Source organism: Triticum dicoccoides, chromosome 6B (assembly GCF_002162155.2).
Source record: "Triticum dicoccoides isolate Atlit2015 ecotype Zavitan chromosome 6B, WEW_v2.0, whole genome shotgun sequence".
In the NCBI taxonomy this organism is placed as follows: domain Eukaryota; kingdom Viridiplantae; phylum Streptophyta; class Magnoliopsida; order Poales; family Poaceae; genus Triticum; species Triticum dicoccoides.
Window position 1 is genome coordinate 525,043,757 of NC_041391.1, and position 19,844 is coordinate 525,063,600.

General features: G+C 42.3%; 1 long non-coding RNA gene across 1 annotated transcript; it reads right to left on the reverse strand.

The window, feature by feature from the left end:
• Nucleotides 1-1,967: 1,967 nt before the first annotated feature.
• Nucleotides 1,968-4,919, reverse strand: LOC119325431. The gene is made up of 4 exons (XR_005157520.1): nt 4,421-4,919; nt 3,937-4,020; nt 2,929-3,023; nt 1,968-2,825 (listed from the first exon to the last, which is right to left on the reverse strand). It is a non-coding gene; the product is annotated as an uncharacterized LOC119325431 (long non-coding RNA).
• Nucleotides 4,920-19,844: the final 14,925 nt, after the last annotated feature.

Consider the following 19,844-nt stretch of genomic DNA (forward strand, 5'->3'; position numbering starts at 1 on the left):
CCCTAGTCTTGGACAATTCTGTGAAGGCAGTGTCGGTTGTAGGTGCCTGGGAGTTAGAGTGTCCTAGAAAGTTGGTGGGCCAAAGGTGCAGTAGCGGGCCTTTCAACAAGCTCACCATCATGGTCCCGCCAATGCAGAGCAGCGAGCCAAGCAGCTTCATCTTGCCTGGACAATTTACCAGTGTCTGCTTCTCAGCCCTGAACGTAGATGCATACTGTATATGTTAAAGGCAATCACTTTTGTGTGTCTCTGATTGGATCATGAATAATTGATCATGTACCGTAGCACTATGGCAATAATGAAGGTGGCAATGGTGATCAAGTTGAGGAAGATGAAAGAGTATGTTGCGCTGGTAGCCTGCAGCCCGTAGAAGTACAAGCCCACAGTAAGGACATCTCTATAATGCAACAAGAGGCAACATTACTATCTAATTAAAAAAGATACTAGATATGTATATGCGAATGAAGTCGTAACAATTTTGTACAGAAAGGGATGGAGGTCTCACAATAAATGAAAATATACATTTGATTATCAACTGTTTGTACTTGAAACTAAAACTAAGAGAGGCAGTGCATCCTTGTAATGCCCGAGTTGAAATCTAAAATCAACTAATAATGAAACTGATTCATTATTAAAGATAGAATAATGTATGGAAGATAACAGAGAATACAATCGTATGGATTAACAAGCAAAGGGTTACATGTATATAAGCCCATATTATATTTGGATAGCAAGCAAGCCGAGGAAAGTCACTTTCTCAGCCAGAGCTTAAATGATCCCGGGTGAACAGTAAAATAAAAAAATGAGTTCTTTTGTGACAAATATTGACAAATGTTCTAAGAGATTACAAAATTATATCATGGAATCGCATGTGTGAAAGTGTGGCAAAAAAATTAGTGCCCCAAAATGCTTTCAAAAGTAGCATTTTCATAGTATCGATTTGTTTGCCATGCCTTCCAAGAATGTGATTCCATAATGAAATTTTGCAAGATCTTAGAACATTTTTCAATATTTGTCAAAAAAAAACAGATTTTTTTGAATTATTTTTTGATTTTACTGTTCACCCGAGCTCATTTGAGCTTGGGCTGAGAAATTCCACTTCCGCAAGTCGAATCCTAATCTAATAAATGCTTGGCTTGCAACAGCAATTAGGTAGTACTCCCTCTGTGAACTTATAATATATTTTAGGTCACTACTTGGGAGTACTTGGGAGCACGCCCCCCTTCCCGCCATTGTTTTACTGCGCAGAAGACAGGACAGGATAGGACGGGATCTGGCGGTGGATGAGCCGTAGGGGTGGAGGGTGAATGACACTAGGGAGGGCGGAGGAGTACTATAGTCAAGCCGGTGAAGGAGCACTGGAGTAGTCGAGGCGGCGTGCATGTGTCTTTATGGACGAACGGGTCCAGGAGCCCGTGTGTGGGTTCTTTTTAGTTTTCCAACGGCCATTTCATCCTCTCTTTTTTTACAGGAAAGGGCCATTTCATCCTTCCCATCTCTAGTTGACATAGTAATCACTATTTCTATATCTATGTATAGTACTCCCTTTGTGATTTAAACGATATATTAGTTTGCAGAGGTAGTACTAAATAGAGAGTCCAGATACATAGAGCATCTAATAAAATTCAGGTATTTCATATACTAGCAAGTATGCACGTGCAACGCACGTCTCGACTGTCATCAAATAATTATCAAAATAGTAATATTGCACATGCAATACGTGGATCGACTTACATAAATTTAAACAAAAACACTACAAACTCATTAATGGCGGAGCACCAAGTAAAACATCAAAATCTTTGTCAAACCCTTGTTTTCATATATCATTTCAAAGGCATAACATTTAGTGATGCCATGCAACTTTAGTAGAGAAGCAGAAATCATCTGGGCATCGATAAATGGAGCAACTAATCTGTCTCAATATCATGCAACATGCATCAAGAATCTTTATTTAAACACTTGTTTGACAGAAAGGACGCAACATTCAGGATGCCTTATGTACTTTTGATCTATAGACTATTAACAACACCGTAATTCCTAAAAATGAATCACCACCTAGGGGTTGGTGACCAGTTTGCAGAAGAGGAGCAGATCGCATTGTGTCATTTGAAATATCCATGGAGAGGGAAATGAACACATAAGTCTCTAGTAAACTCTCACAGGATGATGGAGACAGCAAACTGATGAATCACACAGTGGCGTCAGGACGTGTTGAGCCGCAACAAACCCTGTCGAGTGGGACAAGTCACACACTGATACCAGGAGGTGTCTACCACAGTTGATTCTTGTGAGAGTCCGCAGAAGATTTAAAATTTTAAATACAAATAATAGTCCAAGATAAGATCAATAATTCATTGATCTTGTTTATTTATTAGAAAAGATTTGTCTTCAGCATGATAGTCATAAATACTTCAGATGTAGAAGAGTATGAAAAGTAGTGTTTTGAGACTAATAATGGAGATGCCAAAAAGTACCTATTTCGTCTGAAATGCAAGTCTATGCATTATCAATTATGCCTTATTACTCCACTGATGCAAATGGCTACTTTTATTACAATAAGTGTATGTAACGAGAAGAGAAAACTGCACTATGCTTACATAATTTAGCCTGGTGATGCAAGTGGCCACTGTTTTTACAGGAATGTTCATGCGATTTGGAGAGAGAAAGTATATAATGTTCACACTGGAAGATGAGACAGTTCCATATCAATCTCAATACGGAAACTGAAGTAATATACATTGACACAATAGGAAGAAACGGCAACAATACCCAACAACAAATATCACATACACCTGAGAGCTATCATCATCCATGTGACCTTGAAACTGCACAAGGAAATGTCATGACAAAAGTTTTATATTGTCGGACAGGATACAACAACCATGTATCTTTTTAAGAAAGTTGACAATCAGCTCATAAACAAAGTACCTTGCTAATTGCAAAACATCCTCCAGTATCATTTGTGTATTATTATGTAGCAAAGCTCCCTACCATCCTATTAGCCTAACAAACCTGCTGAAGCTCTGCATATAGCAAACACAAAAGTCGGAACAAATTAAGAAAATCGGTATTAAGAGGAGATGAGTAGTATGCCTACGGGGATAAGATAATAGGATGGATCAACATGAACAGTGAACAAATATGTGTTATCCCCGGAAGACATTTGTACATAACGTTTTGGTCTTTTTCCATGAGAATGCCATGAACCTATGAGTGTGGAGTGTGTGTGAACGGTTCCAAAATCAGGAAGAGCAAGGTTGAGTTGAAAAACAACACACGCATCAGTACATGCAGTTCAATATCCCAATGCCCTTAACAATTTCTACCACTCCTGATCCGAATGTGTTTCCAATTTGCTCAAATAGGTTGTTACCTATCTTTGGCAAGTGTACGTGAACTAATATTTGAAATTGACCATAAGTTCAATCAAGAATTTGGGCCCTGAACAATACTGATTTTGTATTTATCTGCAGAGATGCATCATTATCGTATTTGTCTTTCAATGTTCGGAAAAGAAGTTTGAAGAATAGAGCAGTAGCAGCCAAAAGAGTAGTTTAGAATCTACGTTTGAGTTTCAAACCCAATTTTCCACACAAAGCCTTTCGTCTTCTCCACCAAATCATGGTATTGCCTTCTTATGAAATCTTTTGTTTTCATTTATGATGTTTTCCTGCACTATCAGAGCAGGTTATTTCAAATAAGCCCCAAATAGTCTACGTGAAGCAATAAAGTGGGAATTAGAAAAAATCAACAGCAAAACTATGTCTTATGATTTGGTAGCTTAAAAGGGATGATATTATGAGTTTAAACAAAGCAGTGGCTGACATAGTCGCAAAGGTTCACCTGCCAACTTTTTTCATCCCAGTAGACATGGAAATTAGTAGTCACTGATCTAGGATAAAGTAGATGAAAAGAAAGATGAGAAATAGAGAGCACCTGTCATAAACACGGACATCCAAGGGACTCCAGTGTCCCATTGTTCTCGTCTTGGCCGCCACCACACCTCTTCCCCGTGGCAACCTGGACAAGCGACAATCAACAGAGTGCAGTACAAAAGAACACATGTCATTGATGCCCGGGGATACTGGAGTGTGGGTATAGTATGTACTGGAGTAAGTTGAAGGCCTCAACGCTTCCCTGTTTGTGTAGTTCATGATGGTATGTTCAGTCCACATAGATGTACGATTTTGAGGAAACACATTATTTGTCTTATGAAATGCTTGTCAGTATTGCAAGAGTGAGCAGTAATGAAGCTCAACACAATATTGTCAGGCAGTTGACAAAAGGAAAGAAACCTGACTAGAACCTAACGCACATGATTCAGCGTTTTGGTGGATCAAGTGCTTTCTGATGTACGTGAGTTTGAGAAAACAAACAACAGATGAAGAGATTGAGAAGGAAAGAAATGTCAGGGGTATACCTGTATGGATGAGACAAGAGGGCATCGCTAGGAGCAGGTAACTCGGCAGCGGCAGGGAGGAGATCCATGGTCCGCGCCGCACACTCGCACGCGCGTCATCGTTCGCTGGCGGCCGGCCGCCCCGTGTGCGTCCACGTCCCTGGCGGCGGCGACCTGGCAGAGGACGGAGTGGTGTAGCCGCCTAGAAGAGGCCGTCGCCTTTGGGGAGCAGAGGCGGCCATCACCGACGCCGTGCGGTTTGGCCTGAACCCGAAGGCAACGACGCGAGCGGGCCGGGTGGAGGAGAGCTTCCTGCACGGCGGCGTCTCCTTTGCGTTGGATCTCTTCTCCGCTCAGCAAACCCCTGTTAAGTGACCTCGGCAAGGGCACGCATGGCGGCGGCGCCAGGCACGGCGGCGACGCAAGCAGGACATCTGGAGCAAGCGGCGGCGGCGGCGGCGCAGCGCCGGCGTGAGATTTCGTTTGTGTTTCTTTTCGGGACGCGAACGCTAGGGGTGGAATTTTTCCTCCGTGGCAGAGTTTTCGTCCGGCAGTTAAAATTGCTAAAGTCACTTTTCGTGAGGGTTAGTTTTAATTCGATGGTTAGATCTAATTAAGTCAGTATAATCGTGAGGCTGTAATTTGCCGGCATTGTTACGTGTAGATTAGTCTATGTGTATGTTTGCTGTTTAATAGTAGTATAGATACACAACTGAGCAAACAGATCTATTGATTGGCTCCTCTTAATTTTTCTAGCGGGCCCAACAGAAATCACTATTGTAATCAATTTTTGTTTTTTAATATTTACTGTCCAATCTTCAAGTGCCTATGTTGCAATGCAGCCCCACCTTTTATGTACCAAAAAAATTGTGTTTTCATTGACAAACCAATAAGTCTTTACTTGAGTAAGTGATTTTTATTTCGATGGGTTAAATCATGGGCAGATTTTATAAACGGTTACTTAAACAATCCCATTAATATGGGCAAGTAATCTCGGGCTAACTTACTAAAATATTTATATCGAGTTGCAACACAGTTAACTATTTATTAATTGACTAAAGAGTGATGGTCATTGTGGGGGACCTCGACCTATAAGGTCGAAGCCACCGATTGTACATGCAACAATGATCCCATAATTAGTGTGTCACTGCGTACAACAAACTCATAATTAAAAGTTTACATCCATTACATAACATCTTATACAAATAGGACCATTATTGCCAAGTCTTGCATAAATAAAGCCATGGGGATAGTCTTCAACAAAACATAAGCAGCGGAAATCATCTTGATGCCCTCTGTGCAAAACCTGATCCAGAAGAGCGCCGACATATGTCATTTCTATGTGACCGGGCAACAGAGGTGTGGACTGCCCTTGGCCTGGGAGAAATGGTGGCGTCCATTGCCACTTCGCACCTTTCTGGTACGGCTGTGTTGGAGGAGCTTCTATGCTTCGATAGAGCTTTGCTACACCTACGTGAGATTACGGGGTCAAGGGGGTTAGGTGGTGGTTTGATTAGTGGGAAAGGTAATTACTTAGGTTTACTATAAATAAACCTTTCGTAAGTCTAGCACTTTTGGCTCCGATATACCTGGAGGAATTCCACTCCCGAGAGAGGACCTAGTTGAACTTGTAATGGTTGTAGCACATGGTTTATTTGGTACTCCCTCCGTAAAAAAATATAAAAGCTTTTAGTTTACTAAAGTACTTCCTTCGTCCGAAAATACTTGTCATCAAAATAGATAAAAAAGAATATATCTAAAACTAAAATACATCTAAATACATCATTTTTTATTCATTTTGATGATAAGTATTTTCGGACAAAGAGAGTAGTTATCTAAACGCTCTTATATATTTCTTTACATAGAGAATAGAAACGTAGGAAGGTCACATGCGGATCACCTGAGCGTGCCACAATGAGCATCAGGGCCATGGTAGCCAATAGTTTGACCAGAAGATTACAACCGCCAGTTAAGAGAGCGTCATACGGCTAGTGTCATATAAAAATGTGTGAAAAACTTTGGGCCATACGGCTAGTGTCATATAAAAATGCAATACTCCTACTATTTATCACCGGATCACTTTTTTTTTCCTTCTGTATCAACATGTGTGTGATCAATGAAACAGGGAGTTGAAGTGGCCCAATTCCAACGTACAGAGAACAACACTGCTATCCTATGTATACAAGACAAACACTACTGTCTACAGATCAACAAATTGCAGGCCATGGCTTCAGTGTAAATCATAACTGGTTGTATAATGCTGCTATCACATGTCTGGCCAAATTGCTGCAATCTGTGCTGATTGGAACTACATTTGATTATATACGGTACACCAAAAAATTGGATTTGGTATCCTGAGCTCAGAAAATGCTGCACCACAATTGCCCACAGCTACAGAAAAATCTGAAAAGCTCACCCTAATTTTACCTAAGAGCTATGTATTTTCAGTATCAAAAATTTATTATTTACGTGCAGTATTGGCATGTAAAACGTGCGTGGATTTGAGAGTTCGGGTTTGAGACATGTGAGCATTCTGGCTAGCTACATTTGCATACGCGAGGAGCAATCTATCCGTCCGTGGTCGCTCACCGTATGGGTCTTGTACGTGTACGTGCAGGCGGCTCGGGGTCGCGACGGAGCTGGTGAGGCTCGCCGAGGCATGGAGCACCACGCGACCATGGCGACCACGGCGTCCAACGTGGCCTCGCTCACGCTCTTCGCCGGCCGCTTCGGGTACATGCCGTTCCAGCGGCCAGTGTTCCTCGGGCACCCGGTGCACCGGCACCGCGCGCGCACCCCCTGCGCGCACTGCGTGCTGCAGTTGACGTCGCCGCTCGCGGCCGCGACCTACACCGCCCTGCTCTCCCAGGCCGAGTTCGTCCCAGCCGACCTCCCCGCGTTGCTCGTCCAAAATCTCACGCTAGGCACCGTCGAGCGCCATCCGGACCCGTCATTCTCGTCGTGCTTTGTGCTGCTCAGCGTTTCGAAGGCCACGCGCTCCCTCACAACACATCTGAAGAGCAAACCAACATGTGGGCAGATGATTAAAAGGATAGTGGTATTTCCGGTTCATCAAGACTCGAGTCCTGATGCTTGCATTATTCTAAATTATTTCAGAATTTTCGACGATGCATGTTCAGTGAGAGAAGACGTTCCCGTCGACTACGAGGCGTTTGTGATGACTTTATCAATTCAAGAGAATATGCCGGCTCAGTCTTTAAAGGTGCTCATGGAGGTAGCGTGCATGTTTATGCTCATTGGATTAGGACGAGCGTAGCGTATAGATGAGCGACTGCGACAATGCTATGTTCTAAAAAAACTGAAGTAAAATTTGATCGGGGTCAAATGTAGCACCAAGTGCGTCGATAGGGTATAAATTGAGAATTTTCAAAAAGTGGGTAATATCTATCACAGAGGTCAACTCGAGGATAAAAAATTAGAATTTACCCTTTTATATTAAGTACGTATGTCATGCAATAGCACCATTCTGCAATAGTGCTTTTAAGTAGCAGAGATAGAAGTGAGGAGATGCACCTGCAGATCTGCTGTTCTCGACACAACTACTAGCCAGTAATCAATCTCTAAACAACAATCGTCGACACATCTCAGTCATGGATTAAAAGCGCGCACACACACCACGCACGTCACGCATCAAGCTTCGATCAAAACAAAATCCACGCATCAAACACATGTTAACTGAACACGATGCCAATTACTATCTCCGTCTCAAATTATAAGACGTATTTTAGCATATTTAGCCTACCAAAAATGCCTTATAATTTAGGACACAGGAAGTAATATATCATAAGAAAGTGTCACACACATGCCTACTCCGCCCTTCTGTTTCCCGCTACGCCTCTTCATCCGACGATGTCTTCCCAGCGAGCTTGAGCCCTTTTGCCCCAGAGGAATGCATACATGCCACCACAGCTATCACTGTCCCCAGCACGCCGCACATACAGAAATAGGCTTTGCTAAAATTTATGAATTCATAATCGCATGCAAAAAGAGATCGCCTAAGACCACATTGGTTAATTTGCTCACCTTCCAAGGTAGATATCAGTCCCAAGTAGAACTGACTCCAACACCGTGGTCATAACCAATGAAAGCGAGTTGAACATCGGAGGGTAGATGGGTCCGCTTTGGCGGATCACCCAGCGAGATCAGCAGGAATGCAAGGCCGGTGTTCAATACACCTTGATCATTATCAAAAATTTCATGGTAAAAAGTCTGTTATTAGTGGACAACTAAAACGTGGCAGCTTGTGTGACTAGCTACGTACTGAATAGATAACCGTAGCAGCTTGAGGTCCCACTTGAGCGTCCATTCAGCTCTGTCATGGACGATGAAGACACCCACCACCAAGGATTGTATGCTCCCCAGTAGGGACATCAGTTTGTCATCAAGTAGATTGGCGGGAACACCTTCACCAGCCTTTCTTGATTTTTAGCCATCAACAATTCATAATGATAAGGAGTAACACTGGCGGAGCTTGGTGTAGTTCGGGGGGAGGGGGGGCCTTGGCCCCCAGTCTTGGACAATTCTGTGAAGGCAGTGTCGGCTGTAGGTGCCTGGGAGTTAGAGTATCCTAGCAAGTTGGTGGGCCACAGGTGCAGTAGCGGGCCTTTCAACAGGCTCACCATCATGGTCCCGCCAATGCAGAGCAGCGAGCCAAGCAGCTTCATCTTGCCTGGACAATTTGCCAGTGCCTGCTTCTTAGCCCTGAACGCAGATACATACTGTATATGTTAAAGGCAATCACTTTTGTGTGTCTCGGATTGGATCATGAATAATTGATCATGTACCGTAGCACTATGGCAATAATGAAGGTGGCAATGGCGATCAAGTTGAGGAAGATGGAAGAGTATGCTGCACTGGTAGCCTGCAGCCCGTAGAAGTACAAGCCCGCGGCAAGGACGTCTCTATAGTGCAACAAGAGGCAACATTACTATCTAATTAAAAAAGATACTAGATATGTATATGCAAATGAAGTCGTAACAATTTTGTACAGAAAAGGGCTGGAGGTCTCACAATAAATGAAAATATACATTTGATTATCAACTGTTTGTACTTGAAACTAAAACTAAGAGAGGCAGTGCATCCTTGTAATGCACGAGTTGAAATCTAAAATCAGCTAATAATGAAACTGATTCGTTATTAAAGATGGAATAGTGTATGAAAGATAACAGAGAATACAATCGTATGGATTAACAAGCAAAGGGTTACATGTATATAAGCCCATATTAGATTTGGATAGCAAGCAAGCCGAGGAAAGTCACCTTCTCAGCCAGAGCTTAAATGATCTCGGGTGAACAGTAAAATAAAAAAAAATGATTTTAAAGCGCGTGGAGAACAAGTTCAAATCCTAAAAGATCAAGATGCAACTCAACTTATTAACTTTCTACAGATGCATCAGAATCTTGGAGATCGTCAGGTGCACGCCCAGCTACTCAGTGATCTAGTGGAGCGTATGTTGACCCATAATGGAAACCAAAGAGCTAATGTTTGAATTGTGTACTTAAAATAAATTTTACTTAAGATGTTAGATAATAACGAGAAATAAACGAGACAGAGAGACACGGATTTTTACGTGGAAACCCTTGCGGGAGAAAACCACGAACGCACAAAGGCGCAATCACTATGAGGAGGAGTATTACAAGCACGAGACGACATGCCGTCTGAGGTGCGACTACATGGGGTATATAAGAGGGCAATACATGAGAGTCCTTGGAGGACAAGTAAACGAGTTGTACTCGTACGCGTCGACGTCAACGCAAAGGCCCAACCGGTTGTACTACGTCTAGTCCAACATGATACTAGAATTTAGATCATAATTTAACAATCTCCACCTTGATCCAAATTCCCTCCAGTAGTCGAAGAAAGTGAATAACTCCATCCAAATCAGCATAAACACCTTGTACGTCAAAGTCCATCGGACTAGTGAGAAATACCAACTAAGCCTGAGCAAAGCTCAAACTTATTGGTAGGAACTGGCTTTGTCATCATATCAGCAGGATTATCATGAGTACTTATCTTGCATACCTTCAAATCACCTTCAGCAACAACATCTCGAATATAGTGAAATCTAACATCAATGTGCTTTGTCCTCTCATGATACATTGGATTCTTTGTAAGATATATAGCACTTTGATTGTCACTAAATACGGTAGGGCAAGATGAATCTCCACAAAGCTCAGTGTATAGACCTCTCAACCAGATAGCTTCTTTGCATGCCTCAGAAATAGCCATCTACTCGGCATCGATAATGGAACAAGCCACAATAGACTGCAAAGTTGCTCTCCAACTCACAGCACAACCACCAATGGTGAAAACATAACCTGTGAGTGATCTTCTCTTATCCAAATCACCAGCAAAATCAGAATCAACAAAACCAACAAGTCCATCTCTAGTTTTCCCAAACTGTAAATAAGCATTAGAAGTACCACGCAGGTATTTGAAAATCCACTGAACTGCTTTCCAATGCTCTTTTCCAGGATTAGCCATGTATCTACTGACAACACTCAATGTATATGATAAGTCAGGACGAGAACAAATCATGGCGTACATAAGTGAACCAACTGCACTTGAATAGGGAAATCTAGACATGTACTCAATATCTGAATCTGACTTAGGACATAAAGCTGATGACAATTTGAAGTGTGTAACTAACGGTGTACTCACCGGCTTGGCATTATGCATATTAAAACGACGAAGAACTTTATCAATATATCCCTTCTGACTTAGATATACTTTTCCAGACGGTCTATCTCTGGATATTTCCATGCCAAGTATTTTCTTTGCTGCACCCAAATCCTTCATCTCAAATTCATTACTCAGTTGCTTCTTTAGTTCATCAATATCTGCCATACTCTTTGCAGCAATAAGCATATCATCAACATAAAGGAGCAAATAAATAGTTGAACCATTGACAGCTTTTAAATAAACACAACTATCATAATTAGACCTTTTGAAACCTTGAGAGAGCATAAAGGTGTCAAATCTCTTGTACCACTGTCTAGGGGATTGCTTCAATCCATAAAGAGATTTCTTTAACTTGCAGACAAGCTTTTCTTTTCCAGGAATAACAAAACCTTCAGGTTGTTCCATATAAATATCCTCTTCTAATTCTCCATGTAAGAATGCAGTTTTAACATCTAATTGTTCAAGCTCAAGATCATGCATGGCAACAATACTAAGTAAAGTGCGAATAGAGCTATGCTTCACAACAGGAGAAAAGACTTCATTATAGTCAATACCTGGAATCTGGCTATAACCTTTAGCAACTAACCTTGCTTTATATCTTGTCTCATCATTAGGAGAAACACCTTCTTTCCTTTTGAAAACCCACTTGCAATGAATAGGTTTCTTCTCTCTAGGCAATTTTACTAAATCCCAAGTGCCATTATTTTCAAGTGATTCTATATCATCATGCATAGCGGTCATCCACTTATTACTATCACCAGAAATAATAGCCTCAGAATATGAAGAAGGCTCAGCATTACCTTCAATTTCTTCTGCAACAGATAAATCAAAAGAAACAATATTGCACTCTTCAATTAACCTATCAGGTTTATTAATACCCCGTCTAACTCTGTCACGTGCAAGATTCTAACTGGGTGGAACAATTGGAGAAGGAGTGACATGATCATCATTAACGACGGGTTCATCATGTGCATCAACAATTTCATTAATAGATGTATCACCTGAATCAATAACATGCTCCACCTGAACAGTAGGCTCCTAAACAATAGGCTGCTGTTCACTCTCAACGGGAACATTAGTAGATGAAACATCATGTAACATAGCAAATTCATTAAAGATAATATTTCTGCTAATAACAACCTTCGGGGTTTCAGGATTCCACAATTTAAAACCTTTAACACCAGACTTATAACCAAGAAAGATGCACTTAACAGCCCTAGTCCAACTTTCCATTATCAACATGAGCATAAGCAGTGCAACCAAAAACTCTCAACTGTGAATAATCAGCAGGTGAACCAGACCATACCTCAATTGGAGTTTTCTTATTAAGAGCAATAGATGGTGAACGATTAATGAGATAACAAGCAGTGGAAGCGGCCTCAGCCCAAAAATGCCTATGCAAACCTGCATTGGACAACATGCAACGGGCTCTGGAAATAATGGTCCTGTTCATACGCTCAGCAACACCGTTTTGTTGAGGAGTATAAGGAACAGTGTAATGTCTGACAATGCCTTCAGACTTGCAATAATTCTTAAATTGCTTAGAATAGAATTCCATATCATTATCAGTGCGAAGTATCTTTACCTTCTTTTCAGTTTGTCTCTCAATCATAATCTTCCACTCCTTAAATGCTGAGAATGCTTCATATTTATGCTTCAAAAAATAAGGCCAAACTTTTCTCGAATAATCATCAATAATAGTCAGCATGTAACTAGCGCCACCTAGTGACTTCTTGCGAGATGGTCCCCATAAATTAGAATGCACATAATCAAGAATACCTTCAGTTGTATGGGTCGAAGTATTGAACTTCACCCTCTTGTGCTTGCCGAAGATACAGTGCTCACAAAATTTCAATTTACCAGGTTCATATCCATCAAGAAGACCTCTCTTGTTTAACTCTGCTAAACCAAGTTCACTCATATGTCCAAGATGCATATGCCAAAGGTTAGCAGCATCACAATCAGAATTCTTTGAAACAACTGGAGTAGCGTTACCTGAAACAGTAGAACCTCGAAGGTAATAAAGACCATTGGTCGAACTTAAATCACCTTTCATCACAATAAGGGAACCTTTGGTGACTTTCAAAACACTATCTCCACCTGAATACTTGTACCCCTTTGCATCAAGGGCACTAACAGAGATAAGATTTCTCTTCATCTTCGGAATATACCGAACATCTGTCAAAGTTCTGATCATGCCATCAAACATCTTGATTCGAATAGAACCTATGCCTTCAATCTTGCATGGTGAATTATCAAAACCCAAAACGGAACCAGCAGCAGTAGTGGAATTAAAAGTATTAAACCAATCTCTATGTGGACACATATGAAAAGTGCATGCAGTATCAAGTACCCACTCATCATTGGTCTCAGCACATCCAGCAATAACGAACAGAGCATCATCGGAACTATCATCACGAGCAACGTTAACAGAATTTTCACCTTGTTTGTTACCTTTCCTCTTTTCCTTGTTCTGCAACTTGAAACACTCAGAGATGTCATGCCCGTCTCTCCTGCAATACCTGCAATACTTCTTGTCTCTGGATTGCGACCGACCCCTATAGCCGTTTTTACTTCTGCCTCTGTTTCCATTATTGGAGTTCTTCTCCTTTGTCCTGCCACGAACAGATAATCCCTCGGCTTGGGATGAACTTGAACCATCATGAGGCACCATTAATTTCATCTTCTCCTTGGAGTTCAAAGCTTCATAAACTTCATTAAGCGTGAGAGTATCACGACTGTATAATATGGTGTCTCTAAAATTGATATAAGAACTTGGCAGTGAACAAAGTAACATTAAAGCAGTATCTTCCTCTTCATACTTAACCTCCACTGCAGCTAGATCAGATATGATCTCTTTAAATTCTGAAATATGATTCAAAACATTACCTTCCTCGGGTAACCTGTGCAGGAATAATTTTTGCTTCAGATGCATCTTGCTGGTGAGATATTTAGTCATGCAAATCCCTTCCAGCTTTAACCATAGAGCGGCGGCAGTTTTCTCGCTCAAAACTTCCTGCAAAATATTATTATGCAAATGGAATTGAATTTGTGACAAAGCCTTACAATCAATTCTTTTCTTCTCATCAGTCCAGTCCTGAATTCGGTTCTTCCCAAAACTATCCAGTGCTTCATCATAGTCAGACTGTGCCAACAACGTCCGCATCTTGACTTGCCATAGGGTAAACCTTGTGTCACGGTCCAGCAGCGGAAGATCGTACTTCATGGATGCCATGAGTTGATAAAATCTGTGTACACAAAGTTGTACAAGCCGATAGAAAAATTCTGGACAGAATTAATAAGCGGAGCAACGAACTAAAAAAAAGATAGCACCTGGTAGCTCTTCGTGTAGATGTAGCAATCAGAGAAAACAAATCTGATTTACTAGTACTCAATAGTACTAGTCTTGACGTGAGCAAGTAGCAGCAGAGCTTCGGTAGATTTGATGCGAAGCAGGAGAAAACAAATCAATCTCTTCACGTGGCTGCCTCCAACTCGTACTACTAGTACGATTGATCTTTGCGTCGGAAGATGTGACGCCGCTGTACCTCGATCGGCTGGTAAATCAGATAAACCTGCACGTACCGATTGGAACGCCTGTCGGACTTGGTGACGTGCGGCCGCAGAAACTCCAGTCGGATTCGACGGATCGGCCGGACGCGCGCGGCGGTCATAACCCTAATCTCTCGTCTTAAATCTCGTATGTGTAACTTGACTCTGTATACCACTTGTTAGATAATAACGAGAAATAAACGAGACAGAGAGACACGGATTTTTACGTGGAAATCCTTGCGGGAGAAAACCACGGACGCACAAAGGCGCAATCACTATGAGGAGGAGTATTACAAGCACGAGACGACATGCCGTCTGAGGTGCGACTATATGGGGTATATAAGAGGGCAATACATGAGAGTCCTTGGAGGACAAGTAAACGAGTTGTACTCGTACGCGTCGACGTCAACGCAAAAGCCCAACCGGTTGTACTACGTCTAGTCCAACATGATACTAGAATTTAGATCATAATTTAACATAAGAGCTATGTATTTTCAGTATCAAACATTTATTATTTACATGCAGTATTGCCGTGTAAAATGTTCGTAGATTTGAGAGTCCGGATTTAAGATATGCGAGCAATCTGGCTAGCTACATTTGCATATGCGAGGAGCAATCTATCCGTCCGTGGTCGCTCACCGTACGGGTCTTGTACGTGTACGTGCAGGCGGCTCGGGTCGCGACGGAGCTGGTGAGGCTTGCCGAGGCGTGGAGCGCCACGCGACCATGCCGACCACGGCGTCCAACGTGGCCTCGCTCATGCTCTTCGCCGGCCGCTTCGGGTACATGCCGTTCCAGTGGCCAGTGTTCCTCGGGCACCCGGTGCACCGGCACCGCGCGCGCACCCCGGCGCGCACTGCGTGCTGCAGTTGACGTCGCCGCTCACGGTCGCGACCTACACCGCCCTGCTTTCCCAGGCCGAGTTCGTCCCAACCGATCTCCCCGCGTTGCTCGTCCAAAATCTCCGCTCGGCACCGTCGAGCGCCATCCGGACCCGTCATTCTCGTCGTGCTTTGTGTTGCTCAGCGTTTCGAAGGCCACGCGCTCCCTCACAACACATCCGAAGAGCAAACCAACATGTGGCAGATGATTAAAAGGATAGTGGTATTTCCGGTTCATCAAGATTCGAGTCCTGATGCTTGCATTATTCTAAATTATTTTAGAATTTTCGACGATCCATGTTCAGTGAGAGAAGATGTTCCCGTCGACTACGAGGCGTTTGTGATGACTTTATCAATTCAAGATAATATGCCGGATCAGTCTTTAAAGGTACTCATGGAGGTAGCCTGCATGTTTATGCTCATTGGATTAGGACGGCGTAGCGTATAGATGAGCGACTGCGACAATGCTATGTTCTAAAAAAACTGAAGTAAAATTTGATCGGGGTCAAATGTAGCACCAAATGCATCAATGGGGTATAAATTTAGAATTTTCAAATAATGGGTAATATCTATCACAAAGGTCAACTTGAGGGTAAAAAATTAGAATTTACCCTTTTATATTAAATACGTATGTCATGCAATAGCACCATTCTGCAATAGTGCTTTTAAGTAACAGAGATAGAAGTGAGGAGATGCACCTGCAGATCTGCTGTTCTCGACACAACTACTAGCCAGTAATCAATCTGTAAACAACAATCGTCGACACATCTCAGTCATGGATCAATAGCACGCACACACACCACGCACGTCACGCATCAAGCTCCGATCAAAATAAAATCCACACATCAAACACATGTTAACTGAACACGATGCCAATTACTATCTCCGTCTCAAATTATAAGACGTATTTTAGCATATTTAGCCTACCAAAAATGCCTTATAATTTGGGACACAGGAAGTAATATATCATAAGAAAGTGTCACACACATGCTTACTCCGCCCTTCGGTTCCCGCTACGCCTCTTCGACGATGTCATCCCAGCGAGCTTGAGCCCTTTGCCCCAGAGGAACGCATACATGCCACCACAACTATCACTATCCCCAGCATGCCGCACATACAGAAATAGACTTTGCTAAAATTTATGAATTCATAATCGCATGCAGAAAGAGATCGCGTGAGACCACATTGGTTAATTTGCTCACCTCCCAAGGTAGATATCAGTCCCAAGTAGAACTGACTCCAACACCGTGGTCATAGTGAAAGCGAGTTGAACATCGGAGGGTAGATGGGTCCGCTTCGGCGGATCGCCCAACGAGATCAGCAGGAATGCAAGGCCGGTGTTCAATACACCCTGATCACTATCAAAAAATTCATGGTAAAAAGTCTGTTATTAGTGGACAACTAAAACGTGGCAGCTTGTGTGACTAGCTACATACCGAATAGATGACTGTAGCAGCTTGAGGTCCCACATGAGCGTCCATTCAGCCCACCAAGGATTGTATGCTCCCCACTAGGGACATCAGTGTGTCATCCAGTAGATTGACAGGAACACCTTCACCAGCCTTTCTTGATTTTTAGCCATCAACAATTCACAATGATAAGGAGTAACACTGGCGGAGCTTAGTGTAGTTCGGGGGGGGGGGGGCCTTGGCCCCCAGTCTTGGACAATTCTGTGAAGGCAGTGTCTGTTGTAGGTGCCTGGGAGTTAGAGTGTCCTAGCAAGTTGGTGGGCCACAGGTGCAGTAGCGGGCCTTTCAACAGGCTCACCATCATGGTCCCGCCAATGCAAAGCAGCGAGCCAAGCAGCTTTATCTTGCCTGGACAATTTGCCAGTGTCTCCTTCTCAGCCCTGAATGCAGATGCATACTGTATATGTTAAAGGCAATCACTTTTGTGTGTCTCTGATTAGATCATGAATAATTGATCATGTACCGTAGCACTATGGCAATAATGAAGGTGGAAATGGTCATCAAGTTGAGAAGATGGAAGAGTATGTTGCGCTAGTAGCCTGCAGCCCATAGAAGTACAAGCCCGCAGCAAGGACATCTCTATGATGCAACAAGAGGCAACATTACTATCTAATTAAAAAAGATACTAGATATGTATATGCAAATGAAGTTGTAACAATTTTGTACAGAAAGGGATGGAGGTCTCACAATAAATAAAAATATACATTTGATTATCAACTGTTTGTACTTGAAACTAAAACTAAGAGAGGCAGTGCATCCTTGTAATTCCGGAGTTGAAATCTAAAATCAGCTAATAATGAAACTGATTCATTATTAAAGATGGAATAATGTATGGAAGATAACAGAGAATACAATTGTATGGATTAACAAGCAAAGGGTTATATGTATATAAGCCCATATTAGATTTGGATAGCAAGCAAGCCGAGGAAAGTCACCTTCTCAGCCAGAGCTTAAATAATCTCGGGTGAATAGTAAAATAAAAAATGATTTTTTTGGTGACAAATATTGACAAATGTTCTAAGAGATTGCAAAATTATATCATGGAATCGCATGTGTGAAAGTGTGGCAAAAAAATCAGTGCTCCAAAATGCTTTCAAAAGTAGCATTTTCATAGTATCGATTTGTTTGCCATGCCTTCCAGAAATGTGATTCCATAATGAAATTTTGCAAGATCTTAGAACATTTTTCAATATTTGTCAAGAAAAAAAAGAGTTTTTCTGAATTATTTTTTGATTTTACTGTTCATCCGAGCTCATTTGAGCTCGGGCTGAGAAATTCCACTTCCGCAAGTCAAAATCCTAATCTAATAAGTGCTCGGCTTGCAACAGCAATTAGGTAGCACTCCCTTTGTGAACTTATAATATATTTTAGGCCACTACTTGGGACCACTTGGGAGCACGCCCCCCTTCCCGCCATTGTTTTACTGCGCAGAAGACAGGACAGGATAGGACGGGATCTGGCGGTGGATGAGCCGTAGGGGTGGAGGGTGAATGACACTAGGGAGGGCGAAGGAGTACTATAGTCAAGCCGGTGAAGGAGCACTGGAGTAGTCGAGGCGGCGTGCATGTGTCTTTATGGACGAACGGGTCCAAGAGCCCGTGTGTGGGTTCTTTTTAGTTTTCCAACGGCCATTTCATCCACTCTTTTTTACAGGAAAGGGCCATTTCATCCTTCCCATCTCTAGTTGACATAGTAATCACTATTTCTATATCTATGTATAGTACTCCCTTTGTGATTTAAACGATATATTAGTTTGCAGAGGTAGTACTAAATAGAGAGTCCAGATACATAGAGCATCCAATAAAATTCAGGTATTTCATATATACACGACTGAGCAAACAGACCTATTGATTGGCTCCTCTTAATTTTTCTAGCGGGCCCAACAGAAGTCACTATTGTAATTAATTTTTGTTTTTTAATATTTACTGTCCAATCTTCAAGTGCCTATGTTGCAATGCAGCCCTACCTTTTATGTACCAAAAAATTTGTGTTTTCATTGATAAACCAATAAGTCTTTACTTGAGTAAGTGGTTTTTATTTAAATGGGTAAATCATGGGCAGATTTTATAAACGGTTACTTAAACAATCCCATTAATATGGGCAAGTAATCTCGGGCTAACTTACTAAAATATTTATATCGAGTTGCAACGCAGTTAACTATTTATTAATTGACTAAAGTGTGATGGTTATTGTGGGGGACCTCGACCTATAAGATCGAAGCCACCGATTGTACATGCAACAATGATCCCATAATTAGTGTGTCACTGCGTACAACGAACTGATAATTAAAAGTTTACATCCATTACATAACATCTTATACAAATAGGACCATTATTGCCAAGTCTTGCATAAATAAAGCCATGGGGATAGTTTTCAACAAAACATAAGCAGCGGAAATCATCTTGATGCCCTCTGTGCAAAACCTGATCCAGAAGACCGCGGACATATGTCATCCAGAGATAAGAATAGAAGCTCCTCAAGCCGCTCCTCAGGGATTTGGGATTCCTGGCCGTTGGATCGGGTGGTTTGATCGAATCTGGGCCGTCGGATCGACCCCTGGAGCGACTTCGTCCGTCGGATCAAAAAAAATTACTGCTGGAATGAATAGTTACCGTCTCGTTCGTGCCACCGTGCGTAAATAGCTTGCCCCGCCGAGGGCAATTTCGTCACTTCGCCTATACGTATATATGGCGCCATCTGCCGTGGAGACCTAGCCGCCGCCGCCTCCTCCTCCTCCTCCTCCCGCAGTCGCTCCTCCTCCACCCCTCCCCGCACTCGCTCCCTCCTCCACCCCTCCCGTGGCCAGAGCTAACCACACGCCACCGCCATCTCCTCCATCCA